General features: G+C 36.2%; 1 long non-coding RNA gene across 1 annotated transcript in view; it reads right to left on the reverse strand.

Annotated features, from left to right (window-relative positions):
- Positions 1-1,219: 1,219 nt before the first annotated feature.
- The window catches only part of LOC143671430 (uncharacterized), a 29,782-nt gene continuing 11,570 nt past the window's right edge, over positions 1,220-19,431 (reverse strand). Inside the window, exons 2-3 of the long non-coding RNA XR_013169555.1 lie at positions 6,887-7,027; positions 1,220-2,429 (exon numbers count right to left, since the gene is read on the reverse strand). This is a non-coding gene — a long non-coding RNA (uncharacterized LOC143671430). The remainder of the gene's footprint in view (positions 2,430-6,886; positions 7,028-19,431) is intronic.

Below are 19,431 nucleotides of genomic sequence, written 5' to 3' on the forward strand. Positions count from 1 at the left end.
TCACCTTCTCCAAGGCCTGAGGTGGCAGAACTCTTCCTAAGCAATGTGGTGGAAGGCCCATCCTCTGCCTTCGGGGCAAACTCACCCTCACCAAGTGCTTGAGTGAGTCCACTCACCTGGCCAAGTTTTCTTGACTTCAGACTTTAGATCCCATGATTCTGTCTCTGAAGTTATTTTTCCCCCAATGTGTTCATTTTCTGTCCCTTTTAGTCCACACTGGCAGTGGTTCTGTTTATACAGATTCCACAACACTCTTGTTGGTTTTCTATACAATATGCTGGGATTGTGCCCATCGGACAAAAGGACTTTCCACATATCTTTTCTGAATAAGTCCATCTCATCACATGGGACACTATTCTCTGGGGTCTCACTTTCTGGAAGTCCAGAATTTTCCAGACCACAAATTTATGGTTTCTTTTGTACCCAAGATTTCAGTTCTTATATTTCTTTCCTGTCACATTTTGCTGTAAGCTGCAAGGAGAAACCAGGCTTCATTTTTCCCACATTTAATTTGGAAATCTGCAAAATATCAAAGTTCATGGCTTTTCAAATCTATCTTCCATCTAAAACAGGCAATCAATTTTGCCAGATTCTTTGCCACTTTAATACAAGGATTATCTTCCTTCCAGTTTGCAATAACACATGCATCATTTCTGTCTAAGGCATTATCTGCAGTATCTTTAGATTCCACATTTCTACCAACAGTGTCTTCAAAGTTTTCTAAGCCTTCTCTATCAAGCTGCTCACAACTCTGCCAAAATCTTCCCCTTATCCATTTAAAAAGCCATTGCAATATGTTTGGTATTTGCAAACCACAGCAGCACCCCACTCTCAGTATCAAAATCTGTTTTCATTTAAAAGTTTGTAAACTGCCAAAATGCAACATACCAGAAATGGAATGGTATTTAAAAAGGGAAATTTATTACTTTGCAAGTTTACAGTTCTAAGGTCATGAAAATGTGCAAACTAAAGCATTCAGGGAAATATACTTTGATTCAAGAAAGGCCAATAATGTTTGGGGGTTTTCTCTTAGCTGGAAAGGCACATGGTGATGTGTGCTTGCTTCTTCTCCAGGCTTCTTCATCAGTGTCCCCAGGGCCATTTTCTTCATGCATCTCCAACATCTCTGGCTTGTGGGCTCTGTGGGTGCTGGTTGTTGGCCACAGCTATGACCCTAAGGAATGTTAAAGTAAAACGAGAGAGAGACTGGGATCAGGGGATCTGGAGACATCTGTCTTCAGACAAGTTTATTTTCAGCCAAGTACAAAATTATATACTAGCAAGAAAGGTGATAAAGTTTGTTTGCACGCAAAAGCTAAACAATGCAAAAACAAGTTCCAGGAAGTAAATACTTCTAAGGCTAGGATGTTAATTTCCCTTAAGCAAGTCTCTTCTACACCTCATGGTGCTTTATCTGCATATCTCAGTTTCTATTGAAGTTCCAGATCCTGAAAACTCAAGTCTGCATTTCCTCATAGACTTGTAATTTGCAAGCTTTAGGTTAAACAACAACCTTTTAATGCCTACATTTCCCCCTTTTTTGTAAAGCTATGGTGACTGTGCCTGTCTTAGGTTGCCCTTATTCTCTGAAGTAAGGTTCTTACCCATCATTGACTACCAGCCAAGTGCTATAGCTTATTTAGTGGAGGAGTTCAAAGCTTTTACAAACATTACGTTGAGAGCTTGTGTTTGTTTATGATTAGAAGATATGACAGATAGCAAACGGTGCTTCAGGACACTTAAGAGGAAAAGAAGTAGTATAAAAAATAAAATTCCTATTCCCAATGTTGTCAGAAAATGAGAAGATATCCACCAATAAATAGGATTAAGAGTTTTTTAGCTCTTGAGTAATTGATTGTATAACATCACCTCCATAGACTACATGTAAGTTATTCTGAAATAATTCTAATATGCTTTTTTGTAATTCTAAGATATCAAGATTTAAACTATCTGAAAGCCCCAAAAGATGCCTCTTTTATCTTTTCCCATTCTATTTCAGAAAGGGGTAATACAAAAATTGCTCTTATTCCAGTCGCATTTCAAACTTCCTAAGAAATTTAAATTATACATTTGATCTCCAATATGACCCAATGTCATCTCTATATCATATATTCTATTATTAATTTGCTCATTAATATGAGATTATCTATGCCAAAGTTCACTGGTGTCTTTCTAACTATGCTGTGTCTGTACAGTTTGATGCAATGCAGTTCCAGCGACCACAGCCACTGTGATAATTCCAATGATTTCAATAACAGCTGCAATAATGAGTCCAATTAGTCTCTTAGTCCTTTTCAGATATTCTTTTGTCAAATGGATCAGGATTTGTGTTTCTGGAGAGGATTACCAGGATCTTGACATCTGCACCAGCAGCATACCTCTTCTTCTCCTTGCTGCTACAACCGTCTCACTTTTCTGCAACATAAATGCTTGGATACAAGTGAAAAGAGAACAATTCTCACAATTAAAAGTTTGATTCCTTATATGCATATGACTTTTAACAAATACATATGGATCTTTAGTACATATTTGCATATAGTGTTTATGGTTGTTATTTAAAGAGAAGTTATAGTTACTAGAATTCACTATAAAAATTGATCCCAGTCCTAGGAAAATTTTCTATAGATTTCTCTGAATAATGTATTTATCATCCCAAAATTTCGGTACAAATCATCCTCTATGTAATAAACTCTGATTTAGCTTGCCTGTCCATATAGTCTCAGTTATCTTTAAGTTAGAGATGGGAGAACCCACAGAGGCCGCATCTCTTACAATTCCATAGTAATCATTAATTATGATAACTGCTCAATCCATATGACATAACTGCCATCATCCCAACTTTCTTTCCCATCTAACAGGCAAATATCATTTGTTTCCATAGAGTTATGCATATGGGTCTTCCTAAAAATAGAAGAGTTAAATTTGATACCATTTTTCTTCTTCTTTAAGTAGTTTTGGAAGTCTTGAATCTACTGGACCTGTGAATCCTAAACTTGTATTCAGATATTTTGGTAAAGTTTGATCTGCCCATGTTAGGGCCCACAGCAGAGGTGGGTTAGGAATATAAACCCAATAAGTATAATTATGTCCCTGTCCTTCAGCAATTAAAGTTATATGTCCTATAATATACATTACCCATTTAGTTATTATTTTCATCTGGGTTTTATTCTCTTAGAAGGAATCCAAACCAAGTTTCTGTCATCTGCAATGACAAGAGCAAAACCCCTACCCCATACCTTTATCATGCCTGGTTTCCATAACTCATCTTTAACATCTTTCCAATAGATTGGCTACCGCTGTAGTTCTGTTTGGGTTGTATCATTTTTCTTTTCCCAATTACTAAAATGTTGTTCTGCAGGAGTCTGTGATGAATTATAATAAATGTTTTTTAAAAAATTTAAAGTAAACAGTGTTTTTGCTAATTGATCTTTTGGTGTACTTATTTTCACAACATCATCCTCCTGATCTCCCCCTTTTTGTTTTATGAGCATAGACTTTAGCGTCTGGTTTGTTCATTCAATAATTTATTGCCCAGAGGGATTATGTGGAATTCCTGATATGAATATTATGGAAAGTAGTATAAAATTTATGAAATTGCTTTCCTGTATAAGCAGGACCATTCTCCATTTTAATAGATTGAGGGCATCCCATAACAACAAAAGCATTAAATAAATGTAATCAAACATGACAGAAACGTTCTCCAGATTGTGCGGTAGCCCAGATGAAATGAGAACAAGTGTCTATGATAACATGTACATACTGCATTTTACCAAAATGTGAAATATGAGTAACATCTTTTTGCCATAATTCATCTGCTTTTTGCCTTCGAGGATTAACCCCTGATGCAAATGGGAGTGCATTTAAAGGTCCACAGGTTTGACAAATCCTAACAATGACCTGAGCTTGCTGTTTAGATAAAGATGGAAATTTCTTTTGAAGCCCTTTGCTATTGATATGAGTCAATTTGTGAAATGCTGTGGGATCTTGAATTACCCTCACAAGAGTATCTGCTTGCTGATTTTTTAAGATTTTTTAAGATTAAGACCTTTAAGATTAGTATGAGCTCTTATATGCATGATAAAAAGAGGATTAATTCAACTTCTGACTAATGTTTGTAAATGTAAAAACATTTGGGACAGTTCATCTCCTTCAAATAAAGAAGCTTTCTCAATGTAACTGTTTGGCAGACATACATAGAATTAGAAACAATATTAAGAGATTGTGGGAAATTTTGCAATATTTGTATTACAGCTGCTAATTTAGTGCACTGGGCTGAGGTATAAGGTGTTTTCTAACTTGTTTTTCCCTGGGGTGACATATGCAGCCTGCCCATTACTATTATCATTAGTAAAGATGATAATAGCTAGTGGGGAAGCCCGATTTATTTTAGGCAAAATCCATTATGTTCTTTTTAGAAATTGTAAAAGTTTGTTTATTTATTTTTTAAAAATTTAACAACAAATGAACAAAAACATTTTCAACATATTGTTATTTCATTTTATATATCTAATCAGTAATTTATGATATTATTACATAGTTGCATATTTATTATCATGATTAAGAAATAGTAAAAGTTTTGGTATAGGCAAATGATTATTGATTTGGCCTTTAAAATTACTTAATGCTATTTGTTAAGAGGTATTAAAGATAGATTTCACACACTATGCGATTAGGATCATGACCTCTTAATTGATAATATTTTTGGCGACCTTTGACTATAAAAGAAACAATTTTTTGCAAATATGTATTTAAATATTTTTGTCAATTGTTTGGTAAAAGAATCCATTTTAAAACATTATTTTGCCAAAATAGGCCTGTGGGAGATAAAAATAGGCCTGTTGCAAGGTAAAGAAAATAATAAAATCAACAGGCTTTTCTAGATCTATTTGAACAAACTGTCCTTGAATGCATTGTTCAATTGTAACTCTTGTTCAGCCACAGCTGTTAATTGTCTTTTGCTTAATAAATCAGAGTCTCCTTGTAAAATATCAAACAGGTTTTGTAACATGAAGTGTCAATAGTGACATGTACCCATAGTGAATGACCAGATTTTGTAAAATGAATTCATTGGATTGATTGAAAAAGAATGCAGGGATGAGGATTCTTTATAATTGGTTGTGCATTTTTGCTAATTTTAAATTTATTGCATGCAGTTTTTATGATATTTTCTCACAATAGTGGCCAAATTCCAATTTGCTTACATGACCGGGCCCAGTTGGGTCCTCTGGGAACTGGCTAGGGACCAAGAAGAGCTTCCTGGGACTTAGATATCTTTATCAAAGTACACCTCCTTCTGGGAGGATAGCCAGTCCTCCCAGCTAGAGTGCACATTTTAACTATTTCTTACCAAGGTCATGTGATAGCAACAGCAGTTGCATGTAATGGCAACATCAGGTGAATAGAATAGATTTCACAAGTATATTTTTTCCTTGCATTCAGCCCTCAACTGCAAGGAAAAAATATACTTGTGAAATTGATCTTGATCAATTGATCAATTGATCTAGAATTTGATCTGCTCCCAATATAAGCCATGGTTATTTTGGGATAAATTTCATTTATATATATGTAGTTTATATAAACACTAGACAAAGCATTAAATATTTTGGCTTAAAGGAATTTAGGCATTTATATGATTTGAATATTATTTAGCCAGTAACAGAGTCATTTACAGCAATATTATTTAGATTAATAGATTAAGCTACCTGGTTTAGGGCAAGAAAAGAAACAATTTTTTGCTAGTATCATGATACTTAGGAGAAAATCAGTATTTCTTATACAGATAATGACATGATAAAAGTTAACATAAGTTATTTTGATAAAACACAGACTCTTTACTTTTTACGCTGATTATTTAGAAAAAGTTCAGAGTCCAAGAACATGTTGTCATTTTAGACTCATTAAATCTTTCTTGATTTTGACTATAATTTTCATTTTTACAAACTCTTAGTAGTTATTATATTAGTTTAGGCTTTGTCCTGCATTTTTCTCATTTTGTAACAGTTATTCATTTCATTTTAGGATAAACTATTCTGTTTTTCCTATTAATAAAAATACATCTTTCATATTTTTCATGCTTAAGTCATTATTTTAAACAAATATTTTACCACACACAATTACCATCAAAATTAGATTTGTTAGAATAATCTTAAATACTTAAAATACTTTAGTTAATGCATATTTGAAACATCAATATATAGTTTTTAAGAAGAATTTTCAGTTTCAAAATTCTTGAAATATATTTCCTTTTCAAATATGAATAGGAGCTAAACTCATGGCCAGTTTCCAAACTGCTATTTGTCGAGGATCTAAACTAACAAAAGGAGATGGGGCTGCCATTCCCATTTCTTGTCACAAGATTTTATTTGTAGCATTGGTATAGATTTCAGTAGAATAATTATTTAGATTAAACCAAGGTAACTTAACAGAACACTTTGAGTCAGAACTACAATCCTGAATTGCATACCCCTTAGGGGACCAATCTGTTACAATTCCATAGGAAACATTAATGAGTACTGACTCTTGTTCTGCATTGTTCCTATTGAATATTTTTTGATTCAGGTGTATATGAATTTTTATATAAAGGCAGCTCATTAAGAACAAGCTCAGAAATTAATTTTTTTCTTGCTCTGCTAAAGGTATGGTAAAGAAGCAATCTTTTAAATCTATCATAATAATAGAAAACATTACAGCCTGAAGCTGAAACCAATAACAATACTTCTATACTAAATAAAAGAGCTCTAGTGACCCTGAAGTCTTCATTGAGACCCCTGTAGTTTCTAGCAATGTTTTCAACACACAAATAGACTCATCCATTCGCCCGCTATGATTTGCCATTACCCTGATGCTACAAGGAAATTAAAATTACTTTAAACTTCAAAAGACTTACAACAATGACCTAGGTCTGTTCTTATGGTGAATCCTCAGCATCCAGAGACACTCAATTTCCTTGGATACTTTAACATGAAAGAGGAGTAATCCCTTCTTAGAGTCCCTTCGTGGTCGCCATCTGTTGGCTGCATCTATGACCCTAAGGAATATTAAAGTAAAAATGAGAGAGAGACTGGGATCAGGGAATCCAGAGATATCAGTCTTCAGACAAGTTTATTTTCAGCCAAGTACAAAATTATATACTAGCAAGAAAGGTGATAAAGGTTGTTTGCATGCAAAAGCTAAACAATGCAAAAACAAGTTCCAGGAAGTAAATACTTCTAAGGCTAGGATGTTAATTTCCCTCAAGCAAGTCTCTTCCACCCCTCATTGTGCTTTATCTGCATATCTCAACTTCTATTGAAGTTCCAGATCCTGAAAACTCAAGTCTGCATTTCCTCATAGACTTGTAGTTTGCAAGCTTTAGGTTAAACAATAACCTTTTAACTCCTACAGCTGGTGGCTCAGTAGTTTTTTCTAAAATGTTTCCCTATTAATGGGCTCCAGTAAGCAACCCACCTTGAATGGGTGGAGACACATCTTCACAGAAATCATCTCACCAAAAGTTATAACCCACAATCGGGTCATCACATCTCCATGGAAATAATAAAAAAGATCCCACCCAGCAATACTGAATGAGGATTAAAGGACATGGTTTTTCTGGGGTACATAATTCCTTCAAACCAGCACAGGGTCTATAGTAAAGCATCCTAGATTGTAAGATCTCAGAGCATTCACATATATTCAGGAGTTGTAATTTTTATTTCTAAATTCTGAAGTGCTGAGCTCTGCATATAACAAGGTAATTCCCTGAAACTTCGGTTATGTATGTACCATCTGAGATTCAGAGTTAGAGCCCTGAAGCTATGAATGTCAGCATGACCGCATGCAGCAACTGTCAAATAAGTTGAAAAAGTAATTAGACTTTGACTAGAGATATGAATGAAGCTCATGTGACCTTAGGATGAAGGTAAATCAGAATACAGGGTAAAAGATGATATGGTCCATATTTTAAAACTAACTTCTGTGTGACACCAAAAGAAGAGACATTTATTTGCTGCAAAATTTTATTTTGGGTGGCACATTATCTAATTTAACTTGTATGGTCAGTTTATTTGAACACCATAATTATATGGAACTGTGAATAAGGCATGAGATCTTTTTGGTTTGTATAGGTTAATGTGATGCCCCAATATATCCCAGAGTGATCTGGACAGAGAATAAATAAGTATTTGCAAAGTTCCCTTGGAGAGAAAGGAGGAAATATTAAACTTCCCTGTCTGAGGAATTCCTGATACACTCGCAAGCAGTGGGAACATCCAATTCAATAGGCTGAGCACTAGATCATGGGATTTGAGCCTATGAAACTTATTCTTAAACAAGAGAAGCTAAGTCTATTTATAATTATGCCTAAGAGTCACCCCCAAAGAACCTCCTATGTTGCTTAGATGTAGCTTCTCTCTCTCAGCCAACTCAGCAGGTGAATTCACTGCCTTCCCCACTATGTGGGACATGACTCCTAGGGGTATAAATCTCCCTGGCAATATGCAACAGGACTCCTGGGATGAGCCAGAACCTGATGAAATGGGACTGAGAAAGACTTCTTGAACAAGAAGGGGAAGAGAAAAATGAGACGAAATAAAATTTCAGTGGCTGAGAGATTTCAAACAGTTGACAGATTACCCTGGAGGTTATTTTTATGCATTATATAGATATTCCTTTTTAGCTTATGGTGCATTGGAGTGGCTAAAGGGAAGTATCGGAAATTGTTGAACTATGTTCCAGTAGCCTTGATTTTTGAAGATTATTGTATAACTATACAGCTTTTAATAATGTGATTGTGAAAACTTTGTGTCTGATGCTCCTTTTATTCAAGGTATGAAGAGATAAATACAAAAAATAAGGAAAAAGAAACAAATAAATAATAGGGGGATAAGCAGTAAAAAAAATGGGGTAGATTGAACTACTAGTGGTCAATGAAAGGGATGGGTAAGGGATATGGGATGTATGAGATTGTTATTTTTATTTTTTTTTCTGCAGTGATGCAAATGTTCTAAAAATTGATCATAGTGATGAGTACACAACTATCTGATGATATTGTGAGCCACTGATTGTATAGTATTGATGAACTGTATGTGCTTGGAGATTTCTCAATAAAAGCATTTTAAAAAAAGAAATTAAAAAAATTATTAAGACCTGTTATGTGCCCCAGCTGCGGTCTACCCTGGAGAATTTTCCATGCATACCTGAGAAGAATATATATCCTACTGTTTTGAGGCAAAATGTTATATATATATATATATATATATATATATATATATATATATATATGTATGTATATGTTAATTCTAGTTTATTTATCACATTATTTATGTTTTCTGTTTCCTTATTGATTCTGTATTTAGATGTTCTACCGACTAAAGAATCTGATGTGTTGAAGTCTCCTGCTATTATAGAGATGTTTATCACTCCCTTCAGTTTTGACTGTTTGTCTCGTGTACTTTGGGGCACCTTAATTAGGTGCATAAATATTTATGATTGTTATTTCTTCTTGGTGAATTGCTCTTTTATGAATATATAGTGTCCTTCTTTGTCTCATATCATTTTTGTATTTAAATTTTATATTGTCTCATATTAGTGTAGCTACCCCAGCATTTCTTGTTTTTTGGTTTGTTTTTGGTTACTGCTTGTATGTAAAATCTTTTTCCATCCTTTCACTTTCAACCTATTTGTATCTTTGGGTCTAAAATGAGTGTTTTATAAACATAATATAGATAGATCATTTTTATGCATTTTGAAAATCTGTGTCTTTTGATTGGCAAATTTAATCTGTTAGCATTCAATGTTATTACTGTAAATGCAGTACTTACTTCAACAGTTTTATCCTTTGACATTTATTTGTCAGATCTGTTTTCTCCTATATTTTTATCCTTTTAGTTACCCTTACTAATACTCTTCATTTATGTACCCTCTCCCAGGCCTCTCTCTCCTGTCTTTACTTTTCAGCTGGCAGAACTTCCTTCAGTAGTTCTCATAGGAAAAGTCTCTTGTCAATGATCTCTCTCAGCTTCTGTTTATTTGTGAATATTTTAAACTCTCGCTCATATTTGAAGGACAGCTTTGCTAGATGGAGAATTCTTGCTGGTAATTTTTCTCTTTCAGTACCTTCAACATATCCTACCATTGTCTTCTTACCTCCATGATGTCTGATGAGAAATAGCACTTAGTCCTATTTGGATTCCATTATGTATGGTGAATCACTTGTCTCTTGCTCTTTTTAAAATTTTCTCCTTTTCTTTGGTATTTGACAGTCTGATTAGTACTTTTCTTGGAGTGGGTCTATTAGAATTTATTCTGTTTGCAGTATGTTGGGATTCTTGGATTTGCATATTCATGTCTTTTATAAGAGTTAGAAATTTTTCAGACATTATTTCCTCAGATAGTCTTCCTGGCCCTTTTCCCTTCTCTTCTCATTCTGGGATACATATGAGACAAATGCTTTTGTGATCATGTTGTCAATCATTTTTCAGAGACTCTGTTCAATTATTTTCCATTTGTTATTTTGTTTGTTTGATTTTGGTTGCTGTGTCTACTAGTTCACTGATCCTCCTGCCTTTCCAAATCTGCTCTTGTGTGTCTCTAGTATATTTTTAATTTTATATACAGTGCCTTTCATTTCCATAAGTTGTTATTTTTCTGTGTGTTCTTTCAAATTCTTCTTTAGCATTTCCTAGTATCTTCTTAATATATTTTATCTCCTTATAAATTGTACTTCATCTCCTTGAATTGATGTAGGAGATTCGTTTTGAACATCTTAAATTAGTTGCTCCAAATTCTGTCTCCTCTAGCTTTTTGTTTCTTTGATTAGGCCATATCTTCCTTTATTTTAGTATGCCTTGTGATTATTTGCTGATATCTGGCCAACTGATTATCTAATTGGGTCTATTCTGAATTTCAATTTCTCTCTCTTGCTTAGGATTTAGATGTTGCTTGGGTTTGTATTTAGGCACTGCTTTGACAGTTTGATCATTAGTATTTCCCAGCTCAGCCAAAATAGGGCCAGGTATCTAAGCAGGGGGCATAGACAAACTCCAATCATCCTGGAACAGTGTCTGGAGAGACTCCAAAAGACCCTGCTTTTTTCCCCTGCATTTTCTAGCCTGCCCAGCAGATGGTACTCTTTGGGTACTTATTCATTCTCAGAAGCTGTAACACATGGAGCCCAGCAGTTTTTGACCAGGCAGGGCTGAAACTGTAGAGTTCCTGTGCTCTCACTCTGCAAGCTAATATCTGATTCAGGGTTGGGCTTTGTTCCTCTCATTACTTGGGCCAGAGAACTCCTGCAGCCACCCCAATCAACAGTCATTCCCCAAGCAAGGATTGGGCTACCTAATGCTGCTAACCTCAACATTGGGTAAAGGCACCTGGAGCTGCAGCTAGAATTACAGTTTTTACCCATATTTTCTAAGTCTATTTGACCCACACTGACCTGGGCATTGAAATGTCCTCCACTGTCTCCCACATCCCCAGTTGATTTGGATAGTTTCTTCCTGATTACTTGCTGTTTTGGGGAAAGAAGTAAATTTTTACCATTCTCTCTCAAATTCTCCATTTTGGAAGTTCCTCCTTGGTGCCTTTTTGTACTCTGTGCTCCTCAGTGGCTTATGTACTGCCGTGGGTCTCTAGGCACTTGGGTCTCTGTGTGTGGATATGCCTGGGAATCTGTCTCACTGCTGTGAGAGATTCTATAGTCTGTGTGGGAGGTGGGAGGGATCCTGGTTGCTGCCTCTGGGCACTTCTCAAGCTGTGTGGGCCTGAGTGATGTGGAGGGATGTGGATTAATCAGTCTTGGGTAGACATTTCATACTTGAAATTTTCCTCTTTGATTCAGTGATTGTGGGATAGTTCTACAGTCTTTACCTTCCTCTGGAGTTCTGAGCAAGTGAGATTTGTCCTATTTTTTGCTGAATCTCTGGGGAAAAGTTTTCAGTAGATGTCTTACATCATCACATTGATGACATCTTGCCCATTTTAATATTTTAAAGTGTTAGCCCTAGGGATAAGTCTCTGAGGTTTCTCTTCCTTATGCTTGTATCTAGCTAGTGATATGATAGGAATTTATTTGAGTGCCAAGAGCTACGAAAGACAAACCATTGCAAAATAATACCTTTCACAGCCTGCAAATTGACTCTGCATGGGTTGGTGCTCTCCTTCAGAATTTAGACTTCTATGAAGATCAGTCCAAGGCAAATGTGAAGTGCAGGTCTTCTTAATTGTGGTAGTTAGATTCAGTTGTCAACTAGGCCAGGTGAAGGTACCTAGTTCTATTGCTGTAGACATGAACCAATGATACGTGAATCTCATCTGTTGCTCATTTTATCTGCAGTAAGCAAAGAGGCATGCCTGCTGTAATGAATGATGTTTGATTTACTTGGCTGGTGCTTAAATGAGAGAGTTCAATGTAGCATAGCCCAGGCAGCTCAGTATACCTCATCTCAGCACTCGCAGCTCAGCCCAGGCCTTTGAAGATGCAGAAAGGAATTACCCCAGGGAAAGTTGTTGGAACCCAGAGACCTAGAGAGAAGGCCAGCAGAGATTGTCCTGTGCCTTCCCACATAAGAAAGAACCTCAGTTGAAAGCTGCCTTTCCTCTGAAGAACTAATGAAATAAATCATTTTATTGAAAGCCAATCTGTCTGTGGTGTGTTGCATTCTGGCAGCTAGCAAACTAGAACAGATTTTGGTACCAGGAGTGGGGTGTTGCTGGGGTTTGCAAATACCAGATATGTTGGAATGGTTTTTTGGATGGCTAAGGGGAAGATTTTTGAGGAACTTTGAAGAGAATAACGGAGAAGTCCTGGAGTGCTTGAAGAGACTGTTGGTGTAAACGAAATCACTGCCAATCTGGACAAAGGGGGACACAAAAGGGACAACTTGGACTTTGCAGAGTGAGAAACATGGAATCTTGGGTCTGAAGCCCAGAAACTTCATCCAGGAGAGTGGAACCACCCATATACATGGAGAGGATAAGCCTCCCACCTTGTTGCATGGAAGAGTTGTGCCATCTCAGGTCTTGGAAAAGGTACAGCATGCTCCCTGGGGACTGGGGAGAGCCTGGTTGCTACTACATGGAGGGGTTGAGCGTGTGTCCTGGAAATGGCAGAGAGCCCAGGTGTGGTCCCGATGCCTGGAGAGAGTAGAGCCGAGAGAAAGGTAGTCTCCTCAATGTTCTCTGAGGTTGATTTGGAAAGAGGCAGGCCACTGCATAGGCCCTTGGAAAGGGTAGAACTGACACTTTCATAAGTTGAAGGATAAATGACTCCCAGACTTTGAAATCCAATAGTGTTTGACCTGCATATTTTCCTTCCAATTTCTCCCTATGGATCCTGTGACTCCTCCTTTGCATATTGACTCCAGATAACTTGTTTTGAGATTCATAGGCCCACAGCCAGAAGAGAATTTTGTTTTGTACCTTAATATTGTTTAAGGTGATGTGTGTAGTTGCCAAGTTGACAAGGGGTGGGCATGTGGTAGTTAGATTCAGTTGTCAACTTGGCCAGGTGAAGGTACTTAGTTGTATTGCTGTATACATGAACCAATGATTCGTGACCCTCTGCTGTATACATGAACCAATGATTGGTGACCCTCATCTGTTGCTCATTACATCTGCAGTCAGAAAAGTGGTTGCCTGCTGTAATGAATCATGTTTGATTTACTTGGCTAGTGCTTAAATGAGAGAGTTTACCGTAGCACAGCCCAAGTATCTCAGTATACCTCATCTCAGCACTCACAGCTCAGCCCAGGCCTTTGGAGATGCAGAAAGGAATCACCCCAGGGAAAGTTGTTGGAACCCAGGGGCCTGGAGAGAAGGCCAGCAGAGATCATCCTGGGCCTTCCCACATAAGAAAGAAAATTAGCTGCCTTTCCTCTGAAGAACTAATGAAATAAATCCCCTTTTATTAAAAGCCAGTCCATCTCTGATGTGTTGCATTTTGGCAGCTAGCAAATTAGAACATTCATCTATTCTGAGACTGAGTTTCTCTTGGGCTTATGCTTGCGCATGGCCTTGGGACTTCCCATGTGTTCTAGTTTACTAGCTGCTGGAATGCAATGTACCAGAAATAGAATTGCTTTTAAAAAGGGAAATTTAATAAGTTGCTAGTTTACAGTTCTAAGACTGAGAAAATGTCCCAATTAAAGCAAGTCTAAAGCAATGTCCAATCTAAGGCATCCAGGGAAAGACACCTTGGTTCAAAAGGCCAATGAAGTTCAGGGTTTCTTTCTCAAGTGGAAGGGCACACGGTGAACACAGAGTTTCTCTCTTATCTGGAAGGACACATGGTGAACACGGTCAGGGTTGCTCTCTCAACTGGAAGGGCACATGGCAAGCATAGCATCATCTGCTAGCTTTTTCTCCTGGCTTCCTGTTTCATGAAGGTCCCCAGGAGGCACTTTCCTTCTTCATCTCCAAAGGTTGCTGGCTGGTGGACTCTGCTTCTTGCAGCTATATTGTTCTGTTATGCTATCTCTAAATTGTCTCATTCTCCAAAATGTTTCCTCTTTTATAGTACTTCAGAAACTAATCAAGACCCTCCCAAATGGGTGGAGACATGTCATCATCTAACCCAGCTTAACAACCACTCTTGATTAAATCTCATCTCCAGGAACATGATCTAATTACAATTTCAAATATACAGTATTGAATTAGAAGAAATGGCTGCCTTTTCTTTAATTTGCATGGTTTATCTAGGGTACATACATCATTTCAAACCAGCACACCATGTTTATAGGAATTCAAATGCCCCGTCTAGTCCTTGTGAATTAGACTTCCTCCCTCTCCTGAGTACTCTATTGGATGTCAATGTATATTATCCTTTGCTCCAGGATTCTTTGACTTAATTGTTTCTTGTACTATTTTTGCTCTTCCCAAGCTGCTTCTGCCTATAAAACAAGGTTTGGGAAGGTGAGCCAGAGATGAGTTTCCTGTTTCAGCCTTTCAGGCTGCCATCTGATAGGTTGTCATATATATTACTGGTACCCCAGAATATACAGAAGTGTTACTCAACTCCCTCACAAATGGGAGCACAGGCTGTTTCTACAGCAAGCCAGTGGGAGCATGGGGTAGCAGCCAGCAAGGGCTCCATGAGCTTCTTCTACCATGTTTAAAGCTGCATTTTCTTGATTCAGCACTTGCTCAGTTACTGCCATCTTTTAACTATTTTCTGGAGTTTTGAATAGGATGACTCTGCAAGCTTTTGCTATTTTTTCAAAGATTCTGTTGAGGGAAAGCACCCTGGAACATCTAATCCCACCATCTCGGTCAACCAGAAGCTTCTCTTCTACTTTTGAAAGATAATTTCATCGGACACAGAAATCTAGGTTGGTGTTTTTTGTTTTCCTTTGGACACTTTAAAGATTTTATTCCACTTTGTGCTTGCTTGTATACTTTCTAAGGAGAAAACTTATGCAATTTTTGTCCTGGTGCCTCCATGAGTTTTATTTTTCCCCTCTGGCTTCTTCCAAATTTTCTCTTTGAATCTGATTTTCTGCAATTTGCATATGATAGGCTTATGTGTAAAATTTTTAGTATTTATCCTGATTGGTGATCTGTGAGATTGCTGGATCTTCAGTTTTGTGTGTGTCAATAGTTTTGGAAAATTCTCAGGCATTATTACTTCAAACATGTCTTCTGTTCCTGTTCCCATTTCTTCTCTGGTGCTCTGAGTAAGCATTTACACCTTTTTAATTTACCCCACAGTTCTGGAGTGTTCTGAAGATTAATGGTTGCCAGAGGGTAGGAGGAAGCAATGGGAATGACAGTTTAATGGTCACAGAGTTTCCTTTTGGGGTGACAAAAATTTTCTGGAACTAGATGGAAATGATGGTTGCAAAACATTGTGAATGTACTAAACGCTGCTGAAGTGTACACATTAAGCTGGTCAAAATTCTGAATTTCATATCAATTTTTGAAAAAAATTAATTTAAATGTTGTGGTAGACTGATTTTTAAGATAGACACACACACACTAATACACATACGAGACACCCTGGTTATTCAAACATGAATCTAAGGCACTGCTGTGAAGTGATCATGCAGATGAATTAAAGTCCCAAATCAACTGATCTTAAGAAAGAGAGATTATCTGGGTGGATTTGACCTTATCATATGCCCTGTAAAGCAGACAGTTTTCTACAGATGTTAGCAGGAGGAAAAGCCAGAGAAATTGAAAATGTGAGAGTAATTTAAAGTGAGGAAGTTTCTCTGCTGTTGAAATTGAGAGAGCCATGTGACAAGCATCTAAGAAAGACCTTTAGGATTTGTATGACAGTTAGCAATAAAATGAGGACCAGAGTCCTACAGTTGAATTCTGCCAATAATAACGTGCAACTTTTCCCTAGTTGAGCCGTTAAATGAGTACACAACCAACCCACATCATGATTTCAGCCTGGGGATACAGTGAACAAAGAATACAGCAATGCTGTGCCTGACTTCTAACCCACAGAAATTATGAAATAATTAAATTTGTGCTGTTTATACCTTCAAGTTTGTGGTAATTTGTTACACAGAAATAGAAAACTAACACTGGTCTTACTATATTTATGACATGGAAAAATGTCCAATGTACTGTTAGGTAAAAAAAAAAGTTTCAGAATAGAATATATTGCTCAAATAAAATATGTTCATATATATCATGTGTAATTTCAGTAATTTTTAACAAACCAAATGAGTTTTTGTGATGTGTTTAATATTTAAGAAAGCCATTACTATCACCTTTGTATTATGGCAGAAGGGAGATTGATCTTAAGCCATTCTTAACATTTTCAAGAAAAATTGTGATTTTATATAATTTGAATACAATGATTTCTTTAAGAAAATTTTAGTAATTATAAAAAGGTGGTAGTGTACAGTACTTGATAGAATTTTTTAAACAGCAATAACTTTTCCACTGGTCATTGTTATATGACTCATGTTATATTATGTTGTATTAAAGCATTTGTAATAACTAAAGGACACTATCTTTTATTACTATGAAATGTTTACAACCATTGGCATTAAAAATAAGTTATCCAATTAAAAAAAGATTTGAGAGGTAAACAATAAGTTCTTCTACAGAAGAAATGGAAAATATTATGACAGAAGTTTATTTTCCTTCACACTTTAATCTTGCTGCTAAGCAATATGCAGTAAAACCCTTACAGGAGAATACATTTATGATATAATTCTTCCTGGAGTTAATAAAGTTATCCTTTACATAATACATGCATGGAAATCAATTTCTAATTATATACACCAAACTTGATAAGTACATTGTGTGATTTTTGGAAAACAATCATTAAAATAATAAGGTATTTTAAAAGAATAGACTCTAATAAAAACTGAAGAAGGCTAAATTACAGATCAATGAGATGTGTATTAGCGTGTGTCTTTTAACCATTTGTAATTTACAAAAATAGATTATTTGCTTATACAGAGGACTTGGGAAAATGTATATACTTTGAAACTGTTCCTTTCAAACTCCATTTTTTTCTTGACTGTTATTCTGTCTAGAAGCTATTTGCAATCTTAAATATTAAAGAAAAATTATAAGTATTGATTTATCTTTGCTCAAGCAAAAGTATTCCTTTACATAAAGTGTACGAAAAATAAAATTTCTGTAAGAACATACAATAAACTCATTTACAGTCTATATTATACATATCTGTATTCATTTAATTTTAAAATGATCATTAAAGATAATAAAGATACCTAAAAGTAGAAAATTGAACTATGCTAAGAATTAAAGGCAATAAAAATCCAACAATCTATTGAGGTGATAATTTTTTAATCCATCAAAGTGTTTTCCAAACTTACCAGGTCTTACTAATTACCTGGGGTACTTCTTAAAAGTACAAACTCCCTTGTTCTATCCCAAAACTACAGAGGATGAACTTGTGAACCTATGTGTTATTTATATACCTAGGATGTCAACCAAGAAAGTGCAGATTTGGGAAGTCCTGTTAGGTCAGGCTTACAAACAAACAAACAAACAAAAAAAAACTAAAGTCAAACAAAATGAAACAAAGTTTTGTATTCAAGTGAAGGAAATGCAAAAGTGTCATGTTCAAGGATGTTCACTCAACTATACTAACAATATTAAAAATAGAGGAAACATATACAAATGATCAAATGTTGTGCTGCTACAAAAAGGAACAAAGTCGTGAGGCATGCAATGATGCAAATGAACATGTGGGACATTTGATGAGGAAAAATAAGCCAGAATGAAAGAACAATTATGGTATGGTCTCTTTTATAAAATGCTTGTAAGAAAACAGGGGCCTAGATTGTACGTTTTTATAGCAGACATACTTAGTCCAGAGTGGCAATTATTATTTCTGGATTTTGAGAGGCTGTATATATATAAAACCTGATATTTAGAAATAAGAATGAAGCCAATCATGTCGGGGTTAAAGTAATTCAGAACATAGGGGTAAGGAAGACAATGTCTATATTTTAGAACCACACATATTCTTTGAGACCAAAGGAAGAAAGGCTTATCTGATATGGAACCTAAATTTTCTATAGCACATACTCTAACTCAATCTATTTGTATAGCTCATTTGAACAATTGAAACACAGGGAGCCCAGAATAAGAGGTCCTTTAATCCTTTATAGACTAATGTAATGCCTGGATACATCCTAGAGTATGTTAAGCAGATAATCAAAAAGTATTGGCAAAGTCCCTTGATGGATGAAAGAAAAAGTATGGAACTATTAAATTTTTACATCTGGAAATCCCTGATACTGTGTCAAACTTTAGGGACACCCAAATCAATAAGCCAATCCCTTGATGTTGAAGCTTTCTCTTGTAAAGTTTATGTAGGTAGCGAAGTAGCTTCGCCTACCTATAGGTACGTCTCAGAGTTACTTCTGGAGAACCTCTTTTGTTGCTCAGATGTGGCCTTACTCTCTCTAAGCCCAACTCTGAAAATGAAATCATTCTTTTCCCCCCTACATGGGAGATGACATCCAGGGGTGAAAGTCTCCCTGGCAGCATGGGAGATGACTCTCAGGGATGAGCCCAGCCCTGGCACTGTGGGATCAACAATTCCATCCTGACCAAAAGGGGGGGGAAGTGGAAAAGTGTAACTAATAAAGTATCAATGGCAGAGAGAGTGCAAATACAGTCAAGAGGCTACTCTGGAGGTTGTTCATAGGCAAGCTTTAGTTAGACAATTAGATAGGTAGATAGCTTTTAGCTATCATAACCTGCCAAATCCCAACTAGGACCATTCCAGCCAATCCTAAAGTGCACCTAGGGCAACGTATAAGATTACACAAGGGTTCCATGCTCTAGAGTAACTTTCCAGAAACCTACAACCTCCAGATGGGTCCCTGGATCAGATAAGCACTGAAACCTAGAGGGTCCAGTTGAAAGGGAAAATTAAGTTTGTAGAATCTGTTCTGCTCAACTGATGTGGCCATTACCTGACTTTGGTAATAAATTTGTAGAGTGTATTATACTCAA

Source organism: Tamandua tetradactyla, chromosome X, assembly GCF_023851605.1.
Source record: "Tamandua tetradactyla isolate mTamTet1 chromosome X, mTamTet1.pri, whole genome shotgun sequence".
Classification (NCBI taxonomy): domain Eukaryota; kingdom Metazoa; phylum Chordata; class Mammalia; order Pilosa; family Myrmecophagidae; genus Tamandua; species Tamandua tetradactyla.